The following is an 18,685-nucleotide window of genomic DNA, read 5'->3' as shown; positions in this document are numbered from 1 at the left end:
GTACCATTGTTTTAGGGGGAAAATAACGTTAGCGGCAGTAGAAGATTTTAATCATGCTGCTTCATTCTCGTGTTTTCAGCTGTGCCCAGTACTGCTTAATATTTCATTTGATCTATTCTGTATAGATAACTTAATCAACTTGTAGTGCTCTGAAAAGTCCGCAGTGGAAATAAAACAATCCCCACTGTGCGTGACAATGTGCATTACTTTCTGCAACAATCCACAGCTCTGTTCCTAAAGATTTCCTCACATCTAAACTGTGGATTGAAGCAGCAGGTGAGGTTGTTTTTTCTATGACCATAAAAAGAAAAATAATTTCCACAGACATATACTGGTCCTAACGTAGCGGGATATATGAAATGTGTCCTTACGGTCTCTGATGTAGCGATTCTTCTCACTACATGAATCTTCCATTAAGTTAACCCGGTACAAAACAGCCTAAAGGGGATGCAATTCACAGTTCAACCAACAGAAAAACAGTGTGAAAAAAAGCTCAGGGTCTTTACCTTTTTAACTTCGTTTTACTCAATTTACATGTTTGCTTTAGAGAAGTGATTTTATTTTCATTTCCAATATTGCTCAGCTCTGCTGGCCTCTTTTAACCTTCCTAACCTCACACATTAAGCTCAGACTTTGTGATGTCTTTTGTCATCCCCGTGCCATGTTTTGTCGAGTAATGTTGATTGCGTGCGTTTGTCGTTGTAGTGCAGCACTTTGTGAAATTTGCTTTTGAAGCTACCTGTAAAAATACAGGATCACATTCATAAGTGGCTGTGCTCTGTTACCTTCTGGAATGTATTCTGTGCGTGTTTGAGCACACCGATGCCTTCAGAAGAGGATTAATACTGTATATAAATTCTGTGGTTATGCATAAAGCCATTACTCATGCATTTTAATGCATACATTTCTTGCTGAACTATTTTATACTTTGACTTGACACCCTACGTGTTCTGCCGTGTTAAAAAACAGAGCTTAAAGGAAAGGTTAGATTGTCTGAGTGAAACATTGGTCTAATGCAGGCTAAATTTGTACAAATATGAGTATTTATACATGCAGCAAAATCAGTTATAGAAAATATATTCTTGTACCTTCTATTTGGGAAGGTTAGTTTGTTAAAGAAGAAAAATGTTGTTTGATGTATGTTCAGTACAGAGCGATATAATGTTTGAATGCCTTTGCTATTCTTCAGCATGTGATAGTAATTCTGAATAAGTTAAACACACACATGAAATACTTGTGAAGACACGTGAAGATAAAACAAGTGTAGGTGCAGACAATAAGGCTACTGGTGTTTTGGCTTATTGTTACACTGTCACATCGTACTGAGACACTTGAATAGAGCAGGGCTCTATCGACTGTTATAACAGAACACCTGTGCTTTTCTTGCAGTGACAAGTTGAATTGCCCACCTCAATCTATTGATTTAACAACAGGTATGTTAAAGGGCTGCTTATAGCAAGACTGGTGTTCTTAATCTGACACCCGTTTTCCATGTTAGAGAGTCGTACGTTCAGTCGTCAGAACAATTGAGCATTTTACACTAAAATATGGTTTCTACAGCATTTGGATGCAATTTTTAAATTGCTGCAGCATTTGTTTAACTTTTTTGTTAAATATTTGTGTTTTTAAAACTGTGTTGAAGTGCTGTAATCTCTGTGGGTCTGGACACTGATGTTATACACTGTACATTCCTTGCATAACAGAGTAATTTAAAAGGTGACATTGTCTCAAATCAAATGCCAAAATTTGCAGTGTGCTTTTCCAGCATTACCCAGCACTCAAAGTGCTTTAGACTACAAGCCACATTTTGGTCATACAGCACTTAAATACAGTTATAGCACTTCATCTACCTCAGTAACCACAACATTTTATGCACAGTAGTAATGCTCAGCTCTCCTTAGTGAAAACAGGATACCACAAATAAAATAGAGTGCAGTCTTGACCCACCCCTCATTATTTTGCTAATGGGGGTGGTTGCTTATTGAAACATGCAAACGTACAAAGAAATATATTATGTAAGTTAAAAACTAAATCTATACAGTTCTAACAAGCTTGAAAGTCAATTCTTGGTATCACCACCTTTATTCTTCAGCACACTTCACTTATTCAAGCTTGCCTTTAACCTCTTCAAGTAGTCTTCAGGAGTAGTTGAAAGTCCAAGGGCATTCAAAGCTGCTCTTTGGATGTCGGCTGTCTTTTGTTCCATTCTCTGTCAAGATGATCCCACACTGCTTCCATAGTTTTGAGGTCAGGGCTCTGATTTTCATACATATATGACAATTTGAATCAAAAGTTTCACATTTGGATTCAGTCCATATAATTCGTTACCAGTGATTTTCTGTCAATTTCTTGTATAACTTTGAATGCTTCTGCCTTTTCTCCCAGTTTCCATTCCTTCAAAAGTTTGACAGCTACTCTTCCACTGAGACCATTCCTGCTGAGGCTTCTGCAAACAGGCTTTTTTTCATGGTGTTTGAGGCCAAGACTTAAGATACTGCTCAGGTGTAGATATTTTTGGGGATCTGCCACTTCTTTTGTTAGCACCTTATCCAATTTCCTCAAGAGTTTCAACCTCCTAAGACCTGAACTCTTCCACGGCATGCATTTTAAATTTCTCTTTGATATTTGGGCATATTGGGACCCGATGAATGTAAAAACAAAGAATTACCAGATTTTATTTTATTTTTTTACCTTATTTTTGTTTTTAGGAAAACTAAGAGCCACATATGAGGATATTCATTTAAAATTTTGATAGAACAGTAGCAGCATAATGTCCTTGTAAGTGGATATCAGGCCCTTGTAGAGGAAAATTGAGTACTTTTTTTTTTTTTTTAGCAGCATAGTGCTTTTTTCCAATTATTTTTTTAAAAGTCAGGTCAAGGCTCAAAAAGCCCAAAGGCGCTATAAGGGTGGCAGCTCACAACAGTTTTTGTTTGTTACATGTTACAACAGAACATAGCTGTCAAACAAAACCCAAACAGTCCTGACCCGCGACAATATGAAACTGGGAAATACCACCGTGTAATCCATTTATTTAAACAATGTAACTGTATTCTAAATACCACCTTTTTAAACGGTAACTGTAACAGAATACAGTTACTGATATTTTGTATTTTAAATACGTAACGGCGGTACATGTATTCCGTTACTCCCCAACACTGGATAGGAGTGACAGAACCTTCTTACTATTACCACCAACTACGGTGTTGGATCAGACCACAGACGGCAAATAAGGTTTGTTTTAGCAGCTATGACAAAAATGACCGTACATCAGTTGAAATGTGAATGTGCTGACTTATTTGTGTAAATGCACCTACGTCATCAACATAGCAAGCATACTGTGGAAATACAGAATCTGAAACACATTGCCAGTGAAAGCAAATGGTGTTATACGGGATTCACATCATCTTCACGCTTACCAGTCTGTTCAGTGACTCACTGTCATTATGTAAGTAACGTAAAAAAAATAACAAAATACTGGAATGGTAATGAAATACAAGTATTACATAAAATCCATCCACAAATGTGAAGTGAAGTATAATACTTCCCAAGTTTCTACAAGTTACTGCTTCAAAGTCTTCTTTTGAGCCCGGAGCAAGAAACACCTCAGATACTCTGATCAGAAAATCTTAGAGACTTGCTGGTGACACAGAGCTGCGCTAATTCTCTAATCTAGACTAGAGATGGCACGATACCACTTTTTTATGTCCGATACCGATACCGATATCATAAATTTGGATATCTGCCGATACCGATATGAATCCGATATAGTGTGTTTTAATCAATAAAACTGTTTTTTTAAAAATATCTTGCTGCATTTTGTATAAGTTCATACTCAAGTTTAAAACAACAACTACACTGAAGCTATTCTGTTATACCTATATGCAAAAAAAAAAATATTTATAGTTCAGCAATACTGATCAATCTAATAAACTTAAACCTACACCATCCTCCCTATTCTGGTATTTTAAAGAGTACTTAGCGTAAATATTAAGCAACCTAACTAATAGGGTTCCAACTCCCAGCAACAACAAAAATAAATAAATAAAAAATAGGGAACCACCCCTCACGCTCCACCTCATGATGCTTAATCAACGTAATCAACCTTAATTTGATGCAGTGTGAAAAAAAAATGCACAGAAATCAATTATTTTTCAAGAAATATTAAATAGATTCAACATCTTTCTTCAACAAAATTGCAGACTGTACAGATGGTACCTTCCCAAAGGAAAAAGTACTATAGCTTACTAGGGTATATATATTAGACTTAATAGTCACTATATACAGTAATTGACTTCTATTCATTTTACATCAAATTAAAACTTTCGGTGTAAGATTCGGATAATTATTTATTAAAAGCTAGACATTTTAAATGAGAATAAGAAAGAAAAGTATGTCTTTGTGCCCCCTTTTCCCTGTTAATGCCCTATCGGCCCCCCTGGCTAAACTTTGCTAGATCCGCCCCTGCACAGTTACCAGCCGTCAGCTACGTAGAAAAAGATCCTGGTGTAGAAAGTAATAATAAATAAATTCTAACAACAGCTGATCAAGCTTAAACGTGCTGCTGTTGTTCAGCCGCTGGTTTCCTCTTTCTGGTGCAAAGTGGGCCAAAAACAAACCAGAGAGATGGACTCGCGACAGAAAAGCCGATCAGCTGATCATTAAGCAGTTTCATGATTGAAGTAGCAGCAAGAAGAGGCAGTCGCTCCATATATCGCTTGTTAAGCTTAACGCAGGAATGCTTTACAAACATTCAGAGATGGACTTACACACTTGCTTTACTTCTCTCGGGGATAACTTTGTCGGAGATGAAATGCCGGGTTGCTAGCGAAGCTCCAAATGCTATCCAGACCACTGACAGGTCCCGCATGCCACAGCCGCTCTATCACGTGATGCCTACTGCTCCGACGTGCTAACTTTCTGAGGTGAGTTACGGCGTGTTGCAAGTTTTGTGAGGTGCTTTCGTGATATTTAATGGATCGGATTACATTTTTTATTTTTCTCCGATATCCGATCCAGTAATTTAGGTCAGTATCGGACCGATACCGATACATAATATCGGATCGGTCCATCTCTAATCTAGACAGGTGCCTGGCCTGTCAGAACACAGAAAGTGAGGAAGAATCTCGAAATGCTCGCTAATTGGTACCCAGCCTAAAGCCAAGTGAAAGGGAGTTATAGTAAAGTGATCTACATAAAATAAAAGCACAGTAATTATCTAACTTGTCTGTCTGAGCCGTCAAGAAGTCCCAAATTATAGCAACAAGTATACTCTCCAATAGCAATGGTGTGGCATTGTTATCTCTATCAATTTATTCATGTAATCCATTTAATTTGATAACCTGTCTGTATCTCTTCCCCTTTTCTTAAAAACACTTCCTTCACAAAGCAATAATACCGCAAGTCCTTGCTTACACAGTGCATTGAAGAGGAGGACTCAAATTGTTTGTTGAAATCAAATTTCAAGTTTCTTCTGTAGCAGATAAAAGGTAAGTGTTTTGTTTTGGGGTTTTTTGTTAAATTGCATCCAATTCTCATAATGTCTTGTAGCTGTGGACAAAACTATGTAAAATCAGTTTTCTGTAGACCTCTTTGCCACTGAAAATTTGACAGCCAGCACCATCTAGCCAAATTGTTGTGATTCTGCCACTCTTGACAGAGAACATAGATACATCCTCTCACCGGGGTGTCTCCCTCATGGACTTTGATTCTTTTGAGACATAAATCCAGCTTTTTCAGTCATCCCCAGGCTGTGTCAAACACCACTTTGTGGCCATTTGAATTCCAAGCTTCACTGTTGGCGGTTTGTAAATAGGTGCTTGGAGAGTTTTGGTCTGCTGTGAGTTTTTTGATTGCAGTGATTCATGACTTGAAAATGTGTTGGGTAGCTGAGCTGCTTGGAGTGGTTTTATTAATGGGATCTAATCAAACAGGGAGAAGCAGGATAGGCAGATGGCTGGCTGGCTGGCTGGATGGCTGACATGAGCATATTTGGGATCCTAAGCCAGAATCCTCATTTTACAATGACCACAAAATATCTGCACATTGCCTGCAAAGTACTGCAAACTGATTCAAATGTGATGGGAAATGACCACAAAGAGACATGTAGATAGATTGCCTACAGAGACACACAAAATAACCAATGCCATTCAAAAAGATGAATTAATTTCAACAAGGAAACAGAAATATATGACTGAAGAAAAGATGCAAGAATAGAAGCAAAGAGAACTGACTGCCTTAGATTGAGCCAGTATCCCAAAAAGACAATAGTAACAATCTGTACTGACCTAAACAAATATAAATAGGTTACATGGTGGATAATGCTTCTAACATTGGAAATTAGATCATTATGTTTCTGCAGCCTCACAAGTAAAAATTTAAACCCAAGTATTAAAATTTAAACATCTATGAGCCTGACAAAGCAAAGCTCGATGAATTCTTTGACATCTGGTAATACATTCTGTCTCTGGTTTAACTCATTAAAGATTAATCTGTTATGATGGAATTACTTTTCCACCTTCACATTTCTTAACATGTGTATCTTTTTTAAAACAATTTTAATCTTTTTAAAATGAATTATAAGGTTGTGAGATCTCTTTCTCTTTTATGAGAAATAAAACATTTCAGAAAGACTTGGTTTCCTTTTCTCTGTGAACACTAGATGTCCCCATGAGTCTTTAATAAAAATGAAACTCAGCCCAAGCTCTTGGTGTTTCTCTCGGCCTGTGAAAAAGCACTGTTTGGGGGATCATAAATACATATTTTTTCTATCAAGACCATGTAATATAGATGCAAATTAAGAGATTACACAGAGATTATGCAAAGAAGCAAGTGTACAGACAGTGCTAATGGAGAGTAAAAGACAAAGCAACTTGGCTAAATGCAGGGCAGTCTGTAGCATCACTGCGGCCTGCAGACAAAGCATGAGCTCAGAAAACAAAACCCTGTGCATTGTAGACCAGGTGATCCAAACGGGGAGGATTAGATAGTGAAGCTTGAGGGGTGTAATGGCTCAGATCTCCCAGCAACTCACCCTAAAGTGGATTATGAAGCTGATATTGGTGTCAGAAGTTTACTGGAGGGTGAGAGATGGAAGGAAAAGCAGGTCCAGGGTAATCTGTTGGTAGACAGACAAAGAGACATCTGCTACTGATGCTGGATAAAAGTACAGCTTGCCTCGAGTAAGATCAGCATGGAGAAGCAATAAAGTGATAGTGTGATACTGTTAGCGACTGGTGAGGGGGAGAGCTGGAAGAGAGCTTTCACACCAAGGTGAAGCTGTGATTAGAGAGAGATTGGAGTTAAAATCCCAGGGAATCTCCTGTGTCTGTCCAGGTGCTTATTGAAGTCTTACTTTTATGGGTGTGAGGGAAACAATCAAAATGGAGTTGGGGAGAATCAGGAAGGGGATTGATACATCTGTGCCAGGGACTTTGGGCTTAAAGATGGAGGAAATACGCTTGGAAGGAAAGCGTAGTGTAAAATCACCAGCAGCTGCTTCTTCTTGTCCAAAGTAGTTATGATTTTTTAAATCACAAAAATCCCATCACCATCTATTATTCTGCTTATCTGAATCTTCTGATTAACTTAGAAAGCAGAAAAAAAAGCAGACTTAAACTTTCAAAAGTTTTCCAAGGCAGAAATGCAGATTTTTTTTATCCACTGTCTGCTGGTTGATGAAGCTAATTTAATTTGAAATAATCACGTTAAGAAAAGACTTCTCTAATTGAAGTTTGCACGCTGATAATTTCAAAATGTATTAGCAAAGTGACTGCACACACCAGTAGTCATGGGGGCACTGAGATGTAAACAACAAATAAATGCTTATTTTCTAAATGCTTATAGGAGATAGAATTGAAAAAAAGGAAATATGATGATAAAGGCGACATTTTCAGAGGTATAGTTCAGTCATGCAGAGAAAAGTCTTTTGCGAGAGTAACAAATGTCACCATTTTTCTACATCCTATTTCCATTCATCTCAGATTCATTTTGGAAAGCTAATGTTTGCATGTGTTGTCTTTTCATTTAGCATTTAAAATTTCAGCATGCAAGAAAGGATAGAAATAAAGGTGTCTGTGTTGATGGGGACGCCACACAACGCAACCGGAAAGTAAACACTGATATGAGTTTTATCATACAAAAGATAAAAGACGCATCTCGCAAAGGTTTCCTGGCTGATAAATATAAGTTTTATATTTATTTCTCTTCAGAGTCAGAAACAGTAAAAAGATGAAAACCTAGCTTTTGGTTGATGTTTGACATTTATGGTCAGATATCACAAGAAATCATCTTTGATGACTCAGATGTGCCGTGTGCTGCAGATTCAGACTTCTTTTCAAGATGCAACCTTAATGTTCATTAAAACGTTAAAATCCAGCTATCACTAGTTTAATTGTACAGTTTAGTGTCATGTATGTAAACCAACACACACACAAAGTACAGTAGAAAAAAAATAAATGACATAAAAAGGAAAAAGTCATACTTGGAGACAAATCTCCCTCTATCATTGTATTTCCCCTGAGCTCAAGAGTTTTTGGTAGTTTTTAGCAAATGTTCAAGGTTAAAATAATTAAGCTAATTAAGCTCCACTCTTATTTTAAAATATCAAACTTAACAACAGATATGTTCATATGAATATCTTTGTCTCTGTAGCTAATAAAACACTGAACAGGAACTGGATTTTAATATAACTCATTCATTTAATTAAAGCTTAAAGTTGGCGTTATTGCCACTTTGACTGAAAGACAGGTTCTAACACTGGTAGCTGTAGCTACTACTTACCTACCTGCTTGGCTTCAACGTAAATTCAAGTTGAACAGGGAACTGCACTCACATTGATTTTGTAGCATTGCTGGCACCTTTTGGAACACTTAATGCTAAATAGTCTTCATGCGCAGCCAAGTGTGCTAGCAGACCATTTAAGAAGTCTGTCTTGTTGCTATGCTAATTAGCACTAATCAGCGCATTGGTCTATGTGATGCACTCTGCCAATCAAGTATTTTAGCTTGATTTAACAGCTCTGGACAATAACCAAAAAGGTGTGGCATCACTGTAGCTCAGTCCATCTTTCAGATACAGTCTATGCATTTTACTAGCAATGCATAGGATTTGCACTTCACTTTGCCTACAATGAGTGAAGGTTTTTGCAACCACAGCATACCTTGCTTGTAGACATCTAAAACCCACTTTGCATAGGAGGTATGGGTTGAATACTTCTCCCAAATCACAGTTTCACTTTCACGACACTTCACTTTGCTTCACATGACTAGTGTTAAGCTAAATGAGCAACAGAAAAAACAGTCTTGCACACTGCCCCCTGGTGGAAGGGGCAGTGGTTTGCAAGGGTCTGCATAGGACAAGTTCACAACCACAAACTCCCATGCTGGTCCCTGGAGGACAAAAGTCACTAGCTGGATGGATAATTCCCTTAATGCTGGAGACTGTATAATATCTCTGTAATTTGTTTGCTAGATGTATAAATCAAGGGTTTTATCTTCACATACGTAGGCTGATTATATGTCATTATGTGACATATAGAGAGGTTAGTTTGATACAAGAGGATGCTGTGGACAGGGTAAAATGACTTTACTGTGGCAGCCTACAATTGGAGCAGTAGAAAAGAGATGTAGCTGCATACAGCAACATCAAACAGTAATGCTTAAAAAAACTGAATTCCCTCTTATAGGAAACATTAACATTATACATTTAATGTTAAGTTTAAGCCACACAAAGACATTTGTCACTAATATGTTGGTAATATGTCTGCGCTATATGAGAAAAATGTGTGATAACAGTGTTCACTGTGGCAATCACAAAGACTTTATGGACTTTATGACTCGTGATTAATAAGCAAGTAATGACATGTTCATAATAGCTATACAGACCATGTGTCCTTCTGCTTTAATTAGTATTCTGATGACAGGCATTACACATTTAATATGCTGTGCCCAGTGGGAAAAAAGAAAAGAAATAATTCTTTTCAAGGTCAAACATCCGAGTTTGCTAAGTGTGACTGCTTTGTGCATGTAAACAAAATAACTTTCTGTTTTGATTCCACTTCAGGCAGTCATTTGCAATGTGTTTACTGTACATATCACAGTAATGATGACTTACCAGTTAGCACCATTTGTTTAAAAATCAGAGGTTGTCGGGACTAAACTGCTTCTTCTGCTCTTTCTACTTTCTAAACCAATGTGATTTCAAACAAGAGTTCTATATTAATGTTCTTTTTACCTTGTCAAACCCATTGTTTCTGTGGGTACTCACACGCATATATAATGTCATTCCAAGCCACACTAAGCCACACTGCGACTAAATATAACAAACCTGGGTGCAGTCAGTCAGACAGACTTGATTTGCATAGCACCTATAACACAGCTATAATGCAGATTAATAAGCCAATATTAAGACATAAAACAAGGAGTAATAAAATCAAATCAAACTGTAAAGTAAAACTTGAAAATGAAAGCAGGATAAGAGTACACTAAGTACAAATTAAGAAAAAATATAAAATAGATAAAAACAGATTTAAACTAAAAATACAGAAAAAATAACAAATAAGGTATGGTAAGATAAGATGCAAAACATACAATAGTAAAGAAAAGAAAAAGCACCATTCAATAAATATAGAATGAATGGTGGTAATATTTAATATCTGAACTTGGTAGTAGTGTTTGTTAAAAATCAGCAAAATCCAAGTAGAGCTGATAACTGACAATAATTTATAGCAAAGTTACAAAGTGCAACTTCTTGGACTTTTCTGAAAAGGATACTGCAAGTCTCATTAGTGAGGTCAAAACAAAAGCCGTAGTTTCTCTTTAGAAAAAAGTCTTTAATTAACAAGTTGTTGCAGTACTTAACTGCAATGAAACAACAGATGGGCATAAGGACGGTGAGGACGAAATGATTAAAGGTTCAGCATTTGCACTTTACCCCTTCAGTGTAGCGTTCACTTCATTATTTATCTTTTCAGTAATTTTTCACTAGCAGCTGAAACTCAGCCAGAGCCAAATCCCTGAACGTGACAGATGAGGCAATGAACATGTTCAGTCACACGACTCACCAATTAAGAAAAAAAAAACAGTTTCTGGTTGTGTTAATTACAGCATAAGAAGACTTCCCGTACTGTATGTGAACTCAAATTTATTTGTATCGTGTTAATTAAGTTTTTTTTTCCTTTACACGTTGCACTATTGCTGTAATCTTAAAAATCAATTTATGCTAAATTATTTTAGTATGAAAATGTTGAAAGCAGCACATGGGATAAGTGGATTTCTTTGAGTGTCTGGATATTGAGCACTAAAGTTAAACGAAAGAAGAAAAAACATAGAGGTACTACTGAGTGAAATATACAGTGGGGCAAGAAAGTATTTAGTCAGCCACCGATTGTGCAAGTTCCCCCACTTAAAATGATGACAGAGGTCAGTAATTTGCACCAGAGGTACACTTCAACTGTGAGAGACAGAATGTGAAAAAAAAATCCATGAATTCACATGGTAGGATTTGTAAAGAATTTATTCGTAAATTAGGGTGGAAAATAAGTATTTGGTCACCTCAAACAAGGAAAATCTCTGGCTCTCACAGACCTGTAACGTCTTCTGTAAGAAGCTTTTCTGTCCCCCACTCGTTACCTGTATGAATGGCACCTGTTTGAACTCATCATCTGTATAAAAGACACCTGTCCACAGCCTCAAACAGTCAGACTCCAAACTCCGCCATGGCCAAGACCAAAGAGCTTTCGAAGGACACCAGGAAAAGTATTGTAGACCTGCACCAGACTGGGAAGAGTGAATCTACAATAGGCAAGCAGCTTGGTGTGAAAAAATCAACTGTGGGAGCAATCATCAGAAAATGGAAGACATACAAGACCACTGATAATCTCCCTCGATCTGGGGCTCCACACAAGATCTCATCCCGTGGGGTCAAAATGATCATGAGAACGGTGAGCAAAGATCCCAGAACCACACGGGGGGACCTGGTGAATGACCTGCAGAGAGCTGGGACCAAAGTAACAAAGGTCACCATCAGTAACACACTACAACGGCAGGGAATCAAATCCCGCAGTGCCAGACGTGTTCCGCTGCTGAAGCCAGTGCATGTCCAGGCCCGTCTGAAGTTTGCCAGAGAGCACATGGATGATACAGCAGAGGACTGGGAGAATGTCATGTGGTCAGATGAAACCAAAGTAGAACTTTTTGGTATAAACTCAACTCGTCGTGTTTGGAGGAAGAAGAATACTGAGTTGCATCCCAAGAACACCATACCTACTGTGAAGCATGGGGGTGGAAACATCATGCTATGGGGCTGTTTTTCTGCCAAGGGGACAGGACGACTGATCCGTGTTAAGGACAGAATGAATGGGGCCATGTATCGTGAGATTTTGAGCCAAAACCTCCTTCCATCAGTGAGAACTTTGAAGATGAAACGAGGCTGGGTCTTCCAACATGACAATGATCCAAAACACACCGCCCGGGCAACAAAGGAGTGGCTCCGTAAGAAGCATTTGAAAGTCCTGGAGTGGCCTAGCCAGTCTCCAGACCTCAACCCCATAGAAAATCTGTGGCGGGAGTTGAAAGTCCGTGTTGCTCGGCGACAGCCCCAAAACATCACTGCTCTCGAGAAGATCTGCATGGAGGAATGGGCCAAAATACCAGCTACTGTGTGTGCAAACCTGGTAAAGACCTATAGTAAATGTTTGACCTCTGTTATTGCCAACAAAGGTTATGTTACAAAGTATTGAGTTGTATTTTTGTTATTGACCAAATACTTATTTTCCACCCTGATTTACGAATAAATTCTTTACAAATCCTACCATGTGGATTCATGGATTTTTTTTTCACATTCTGTCTCTCACAGTTGAAGTGTACCTCTGGTGCAAATTACTGACCTCTGTCATCATTTTAGGTGGGGGAACTTGCACAATCGGTGGCTGACTAAATACTTTTTTGCCCCACTGTAAGGTAAATGTACATATTTGGAGTTCTGAGACATTTTTGATGTTCTTGACTTTGTTGATAGTTTGATTAGATATGTCAGAAAACTGTCAGTGGTCTCAGAGCTGTCAGCCCCTCAAAAACATATATTTATTTAAACAGATTTGTACCTAGCAGCTAATCCACTGTGTGCACTGCCTTTTGCAATATACATATTGCTGTTGATGGGGTAGCATTTCTGTCACTCCCACATGCATCAAAACCAGTTGCCTACCATTTCCAGGTTCATTTAACGGTGGAACCATAGCAAAATTTCTGAATTATAGCATTCCTGGATTACAGCAGAAAAATGGACTTCTGCCACATGAGCCTCCATAGATCCAAATTCAGCACCTGTCCCACATTTTATCCTACTTTACAGTACTAATTTAATATTTTTGGGAATATGTCAGATGAAAGTACATAATATATGTTTAATTTTGCACAATGAAATCTTGGGCCAGATACCAGGAGAGAAAAACTCTACAAACTGGCAAAAGCAACACAATAATGGGCTAAAGAGAAATGTAACACTCACTGAAATCTTGTTGTCACTTACTTCTGGTGTTTTTAACTTATAAACTTGCCACAAAAATGAAAAATGTATGGTTACTTCAACAAAAGAAACCAGTGTGTCTTTTGTTGGGGTATAAGTGGTATGACATTATTCTTTAAAATGTAATTGTTCAGTCGAGAAACCTCCCATAAGCAGGTAAACCCTTTATCAACACAGTCTTTCCTTTTGCCACTTCTATCTCTTCTTAACAGAAAGCCATTTGCTGTGACAGAGGACCTACCTCTGCAGCAAAAGCAAAATTAAGTCCAAGCTGTAGAGCAAGAGCTGCCATGTTCGCTTGCTTTGCATAATGAGATCTGATCACAATATGGACAGAATGCAGGCGCGCATATAAATCATAGATGTAAGTATAAGGCTTTGATTTGGAGTGTTCATAAGCCACACAGCACATCCAGACATATTGCACGGTAATTCAAGATGAAAATCAGGCCTTCAGGTCACAAAGATAATCTCATGTCAAACACAGCAATATAACCTCATTAATAACAGAAAATCAAACTTTGGAATGAATTTAAGAGCTGTCCTTGAAGCATAAGACTCAAAGTCTTTTTGAATACACTCTAAACCTTGCTCCTATATCAGTTATAAGTTGGCACTAGGCAGAAGTTTCTAACCTTTGCTTTTAAAATATGTGTTCTTTTAAATGTCTTTGTGTTGTTATATGTGTAGGCCCTGACACCTGGGGGTGGAGATCTTGTAATATGCAGCTTAACATCCACGCAGTTATAAAATAACTTTAATCAAGCTATACTTTACATCCACACCATCATGTCTGTTTTTATACAGAGTTTCAGTCCATCTCACTGGTTTTATTTATTTGTGGACTACAGAGAAGAACTTCTACATCTTATATACATGTATAATGCTTAATTCTTTTTCCCCTTCATGCCAGCAATTAGCATTGATACAAATCTCTTTTCTCTAACCTCAGTTTATCTCATTCTCTGGTTCCCAGCTTTGACTTTGATATTCAAATCAAATCAAATCACTTTTTATTGTCACATCACATTCATTCAGTGTCTGGACTGTCAATCACCTTTTGATAGTTGTGGCAATTTAATTAAGAATGACTTTGAGGTCATAAACAGTATAAAAGATTATATGAATGACTGTCAGTCATTTGAAAAAGAACATTATCATAGGACTCAATGCAGTCCTGTGGAAAAACTAAGTCTACCCTTCTACTTCCATGGGAATTAAGAGGGCAAGCAGCAGCCAGGTGCTGCAAATCAAGTGCATTGATTAACTGATCATCGGCAAGTGTGATGAGAAATTTTGGCAGTTGTCTGATCTGGAGCATTCAGTTGTGCCATAATCTTCCCAGGAGTGGATGTTTGGACAAATTCACCATGAGGTCAGACCATGCGGCGTTCACAGAAACTGCAAAAAACCCAAGAACTACATCTCAGGCTCTACAGAACTCATTTAACATGTTTAAGGTTAAAGTAAATGGTAGTAGAATTAGAAAAATCTTCTACTCTCTAAAAAGCTTTTGATTGCATGGCTCTCAAAGCTACATCTAAAGAAGAAATGTTTCAGAAATTATCCCAAGCAAACCCACAAGTCAAGCCTACAACAGAATGGCTGAAAAAGAAAAGAATGTTGTTGGAATGGCTCACTCAACATCCAGACTGCAATCCAGTTCAGATGTTGTGATGCGACCTTGAGAGAGGTGTTCATAAATAGATGCCAACAAACCACAATGAGTGTGAGACTGATACACTCGTACAAAAAACAGTTACTTTGGGTTGTGTTACGATCCAATGTCGTCAGTGTTTTGTGTTAGGCATGACTTTTATGTGTTTCCTGTTTTACTTCGAAGGTCTGTCTTATCTCAGTGTGTTCAGTTTACGCTTCCTTGTCTCGTCAGTTCTGATTTGCCCCAGCTGTGTTTCCCTCCTGTTGTCCATTCCCTGATTGCTCCCTCCATGTATTTAAGCCCTGTGTTTCAGTTTGTCATGGTCGCGATCTCCCCCCCGTGTTGTAAATAGTTGTCGTATATAGATGTAAATAGTTGTCCATACTTTTTCTTACTCGGTAGCTGTAGGGGTGAGAAGTAGTGATGGGCAGATGAAGCTTCATGAAGCACTGAAGCTTTTCATCCAATTGGTTCACCCCAGCGCAAAGCTTCTTGAAGCTTCATTTGCTCTAGTAGGACACCTACTGGACGTAAAAATATTAGTTGGCATGAATTTGAAGAGTGTGGCCTTTTGCACACAGCCTGTAAATGTCAACAACAAAAGGAGTGTGTAAAACATGTATATTGTAGTGATGGCAGTACACTGTGTATATTTATACTGGCAGTATGGAAAATGATTATTTGGAAATGCTTAAAATGGAAATGATCATTTACTGTGAGGTGGGGTGTGGACAGTAGTTGTGCTTTTGTAACGTTGAGGTATGGACAGCTACACACTGAGGCTTTGTCCTGCCTGTTCACATTTTATTCTGTAAAAACTAAATTTTCACTGCTTTTATGACCTTTTTAGTGGGGAGAACATAGCTAGGATTTAATGATTAAACAAATCTTTTGAATCCTTTGTCCTATTGCACCATCAGTATTATGAAAATACATCTTCTGTAGAAATTTACATACCTTGTTGGGAGGAATAAGATCAAAATCTTCCCACACAGGGGAGGACATCCTCCTCTTCTTAGCTGGCTCCATTCTCTCCTGACTTTCTCTCCTCACTCTCATAAACCTCCAAACTCTCACTAACCGCAACTCTCCATCAAACACCTACATTTTGAAGGAAGTCTGAGGGGTTTATATCGCTGTCATATCTCGCGGCAAAATTCGAACCACTTCATGAACCAGTCACGTGGTACAGCCGGGCAGCGAGGCTTCGGACGTCATCATTTTCAGCTCCTCCCATAAATGAAGCAATGCCTCGATACGCGCATCGCGGAAACGCCCCCTCCATTACTCGACACAAGCTTCGAAGCCTCGATACAGAACGTCACATCACTAGTGAGAAGCCATTTTTCTTTGGGAACCTTTTCTCCTGTTTTTGGTTAGCGAGGCAGTTTTCCCTGGGCTGGGGTGTAACATAAATGGGGGCTCGTCCGGGATTACCTGTGTTCTTGGTTGGTTCTTCCGTCTTCGCTGGAGGGTCCGAGGGGCCTGTCCGGCCTTCGTCCGTCTTCGCTGGAGGGTCCGAGGGACCGCTTCAGCCTTCATCTGTCTTCGCTGGAGGGTCCGAGGGTCCGCTTCAGCCTTCCGTCTTCGCTGGAGGGTCCGAGGGGCCTGTCCGGCCTTCGTCCGTCTTCGCTGGAGGGTCCGAGGGACCGCTTCAGCCTTCATCTGTCTTCGCTGGAGGGTCCGAGGGTCCGCTTCAGCCTTCCGTCTTCGCTGGAGGGTCCAAGGGGCCTGTCTGGCCTTCGTCTGTCTTCGCTGGAGGGTCCATGGGGCCCATCCGGCCTTCGTCTGTATGAATCAAACATTTCACTTGGGGTTAAATGTTTGATTTTTGGGTGGGGGGAAATGTTACGATCCAATGTTAGTGTTTTGTGTTAGGCATGACTGTTATGCGTTTCCTGTTTTACTTCGAAGGTCTGTCTTATCTCAGTGTGTTCAGTTTACGCTTCCTTGTCTCGTCAGTTCTGATTTGCCCCAGCTGTGTTTCCCTCCTGTTGTCCATTCCCTGATTGCTCCCTCTATGTATTTAAGCCCTGTGTTTCAGTTTGTCATGGTCGCGATCTCCCCCCGTGTTGTAAATAGTTGTCGTGTATAGATGTAAATAGTTGTCGTGTATAGATGTAAATAGTTGTCGATACTTTTTCTTACTCGGTAGCTGTAGGGGTAAGAAGCCATTTTTCTTTGGGAACCTTTTCTCCTGTTTTTGGTTAGGGAGGCAGTTTTCCCTGGGCTGGGGTATAACAGTTGTTGCTTCTAAAGGTGGTTCTTCAAGCTATTTAATCATGGGGTGGTCTTAGTTTTTCACAGGACTGCATGAAAGCTTTTCATGGAAGGGTCTAAAGAACAAGAACAGAAGAACACCGATCAGACTTGACTTTGTTATATTTCACAGACAAATGTTGGACTTTGCACATATACGATATATCTGTATGAAAGTTGCGTGCGCATATGTTTTTAAAATACAATGGTATGTTGAAGATTTAAGAAGTGGATCTTTGCAGTTTGAAGGCAACAGTGTGTGGTTGGATTCCCCTGTCATATTTCAGATTTAAAGCAAAGAGGCACTTCCCCTCTAAATAGATTCAGTGGTGTTATTTAAACAACTGTTTGAAGCACTAATGGATAAAAGTATTTCATAAAAGCAGCAACGATTAGACAAAAGTCTAAATAACAAAACAGATCTGTTGGGCAGAATATTCTTATTCCTGGACTCAGAGTTATCTTGAACCCGTGTGCAGAGCTGTGACCCCCTCAGCTGGGAACTACAAACACTTTAGGCACATACTGTGTCTTTGCTTGGATTATTTTTACATGGATTAAGCAATACTTTATCCCCCCCTCTCTGTGCTTTTTATGATTTGCACCTACTGGAAAAACTTCTGTCTGAATTAAATGCTTACCTGTCTTCATTAAATTTAACAGCTTGCTTTGCTTCACCATCTTCAATCAATCTGACAGCCTGTTACCTGTTCATTCTGCATAATTCAGGATGTATATTTATTATTATATTTTCTGCTGCACATGATGAGCTTTCAAGCTTGCTGGATTTACACCTTGATGTTAATGTGGCTTAACTGATAGCATCACGAGGGGTATTTACTTGTGGATTTTATGGGTTTATGCTCTTTATATACAGGCTATGCGTTTGCCAATCACACCCCATCCATTAGCAGATAATTTTGAAAAATGTCAAAGGCAAATTTCATCTTTGCATATGTGTATATCCAGCATTCCTTATCAAGTCTGGCATGTGTTTCTTGCAGGTGTACACATAGTGTATACACACACACACACACACACACACACACACACACACACACACACACACACACACACACACACACACACACACACACACACAGTATATTTACTGTCAAGTCAAAATGCAAGTATGAATTTGAGCATGTAATCTCAGTCAAATTTATCTCCCAGAAGATAAACTTGCACTGAAAAATTATAATCAAAGCTTTTTTGAACTCATTCATAGACCTGCTTTAA

The sequence above is a fragment of the Astatotilapia calliptera genome, chromosome 2, assembly GCF_900246225.1.
Source record: "Astatotilapia calliptera chromosome 2, fAstCal1.2, whole genome shotgun sequence".
NCBI classification, from domain to species: domain Eukaryota; kingdom Metazoa; phylum Chordata; class Actinopteri; order Cichliformes; family Cichlidae; genus Astatotilapia; species Astatotilapia calliptera.
Note: the sequence above shows the minus strand (reverse complement) of the source record.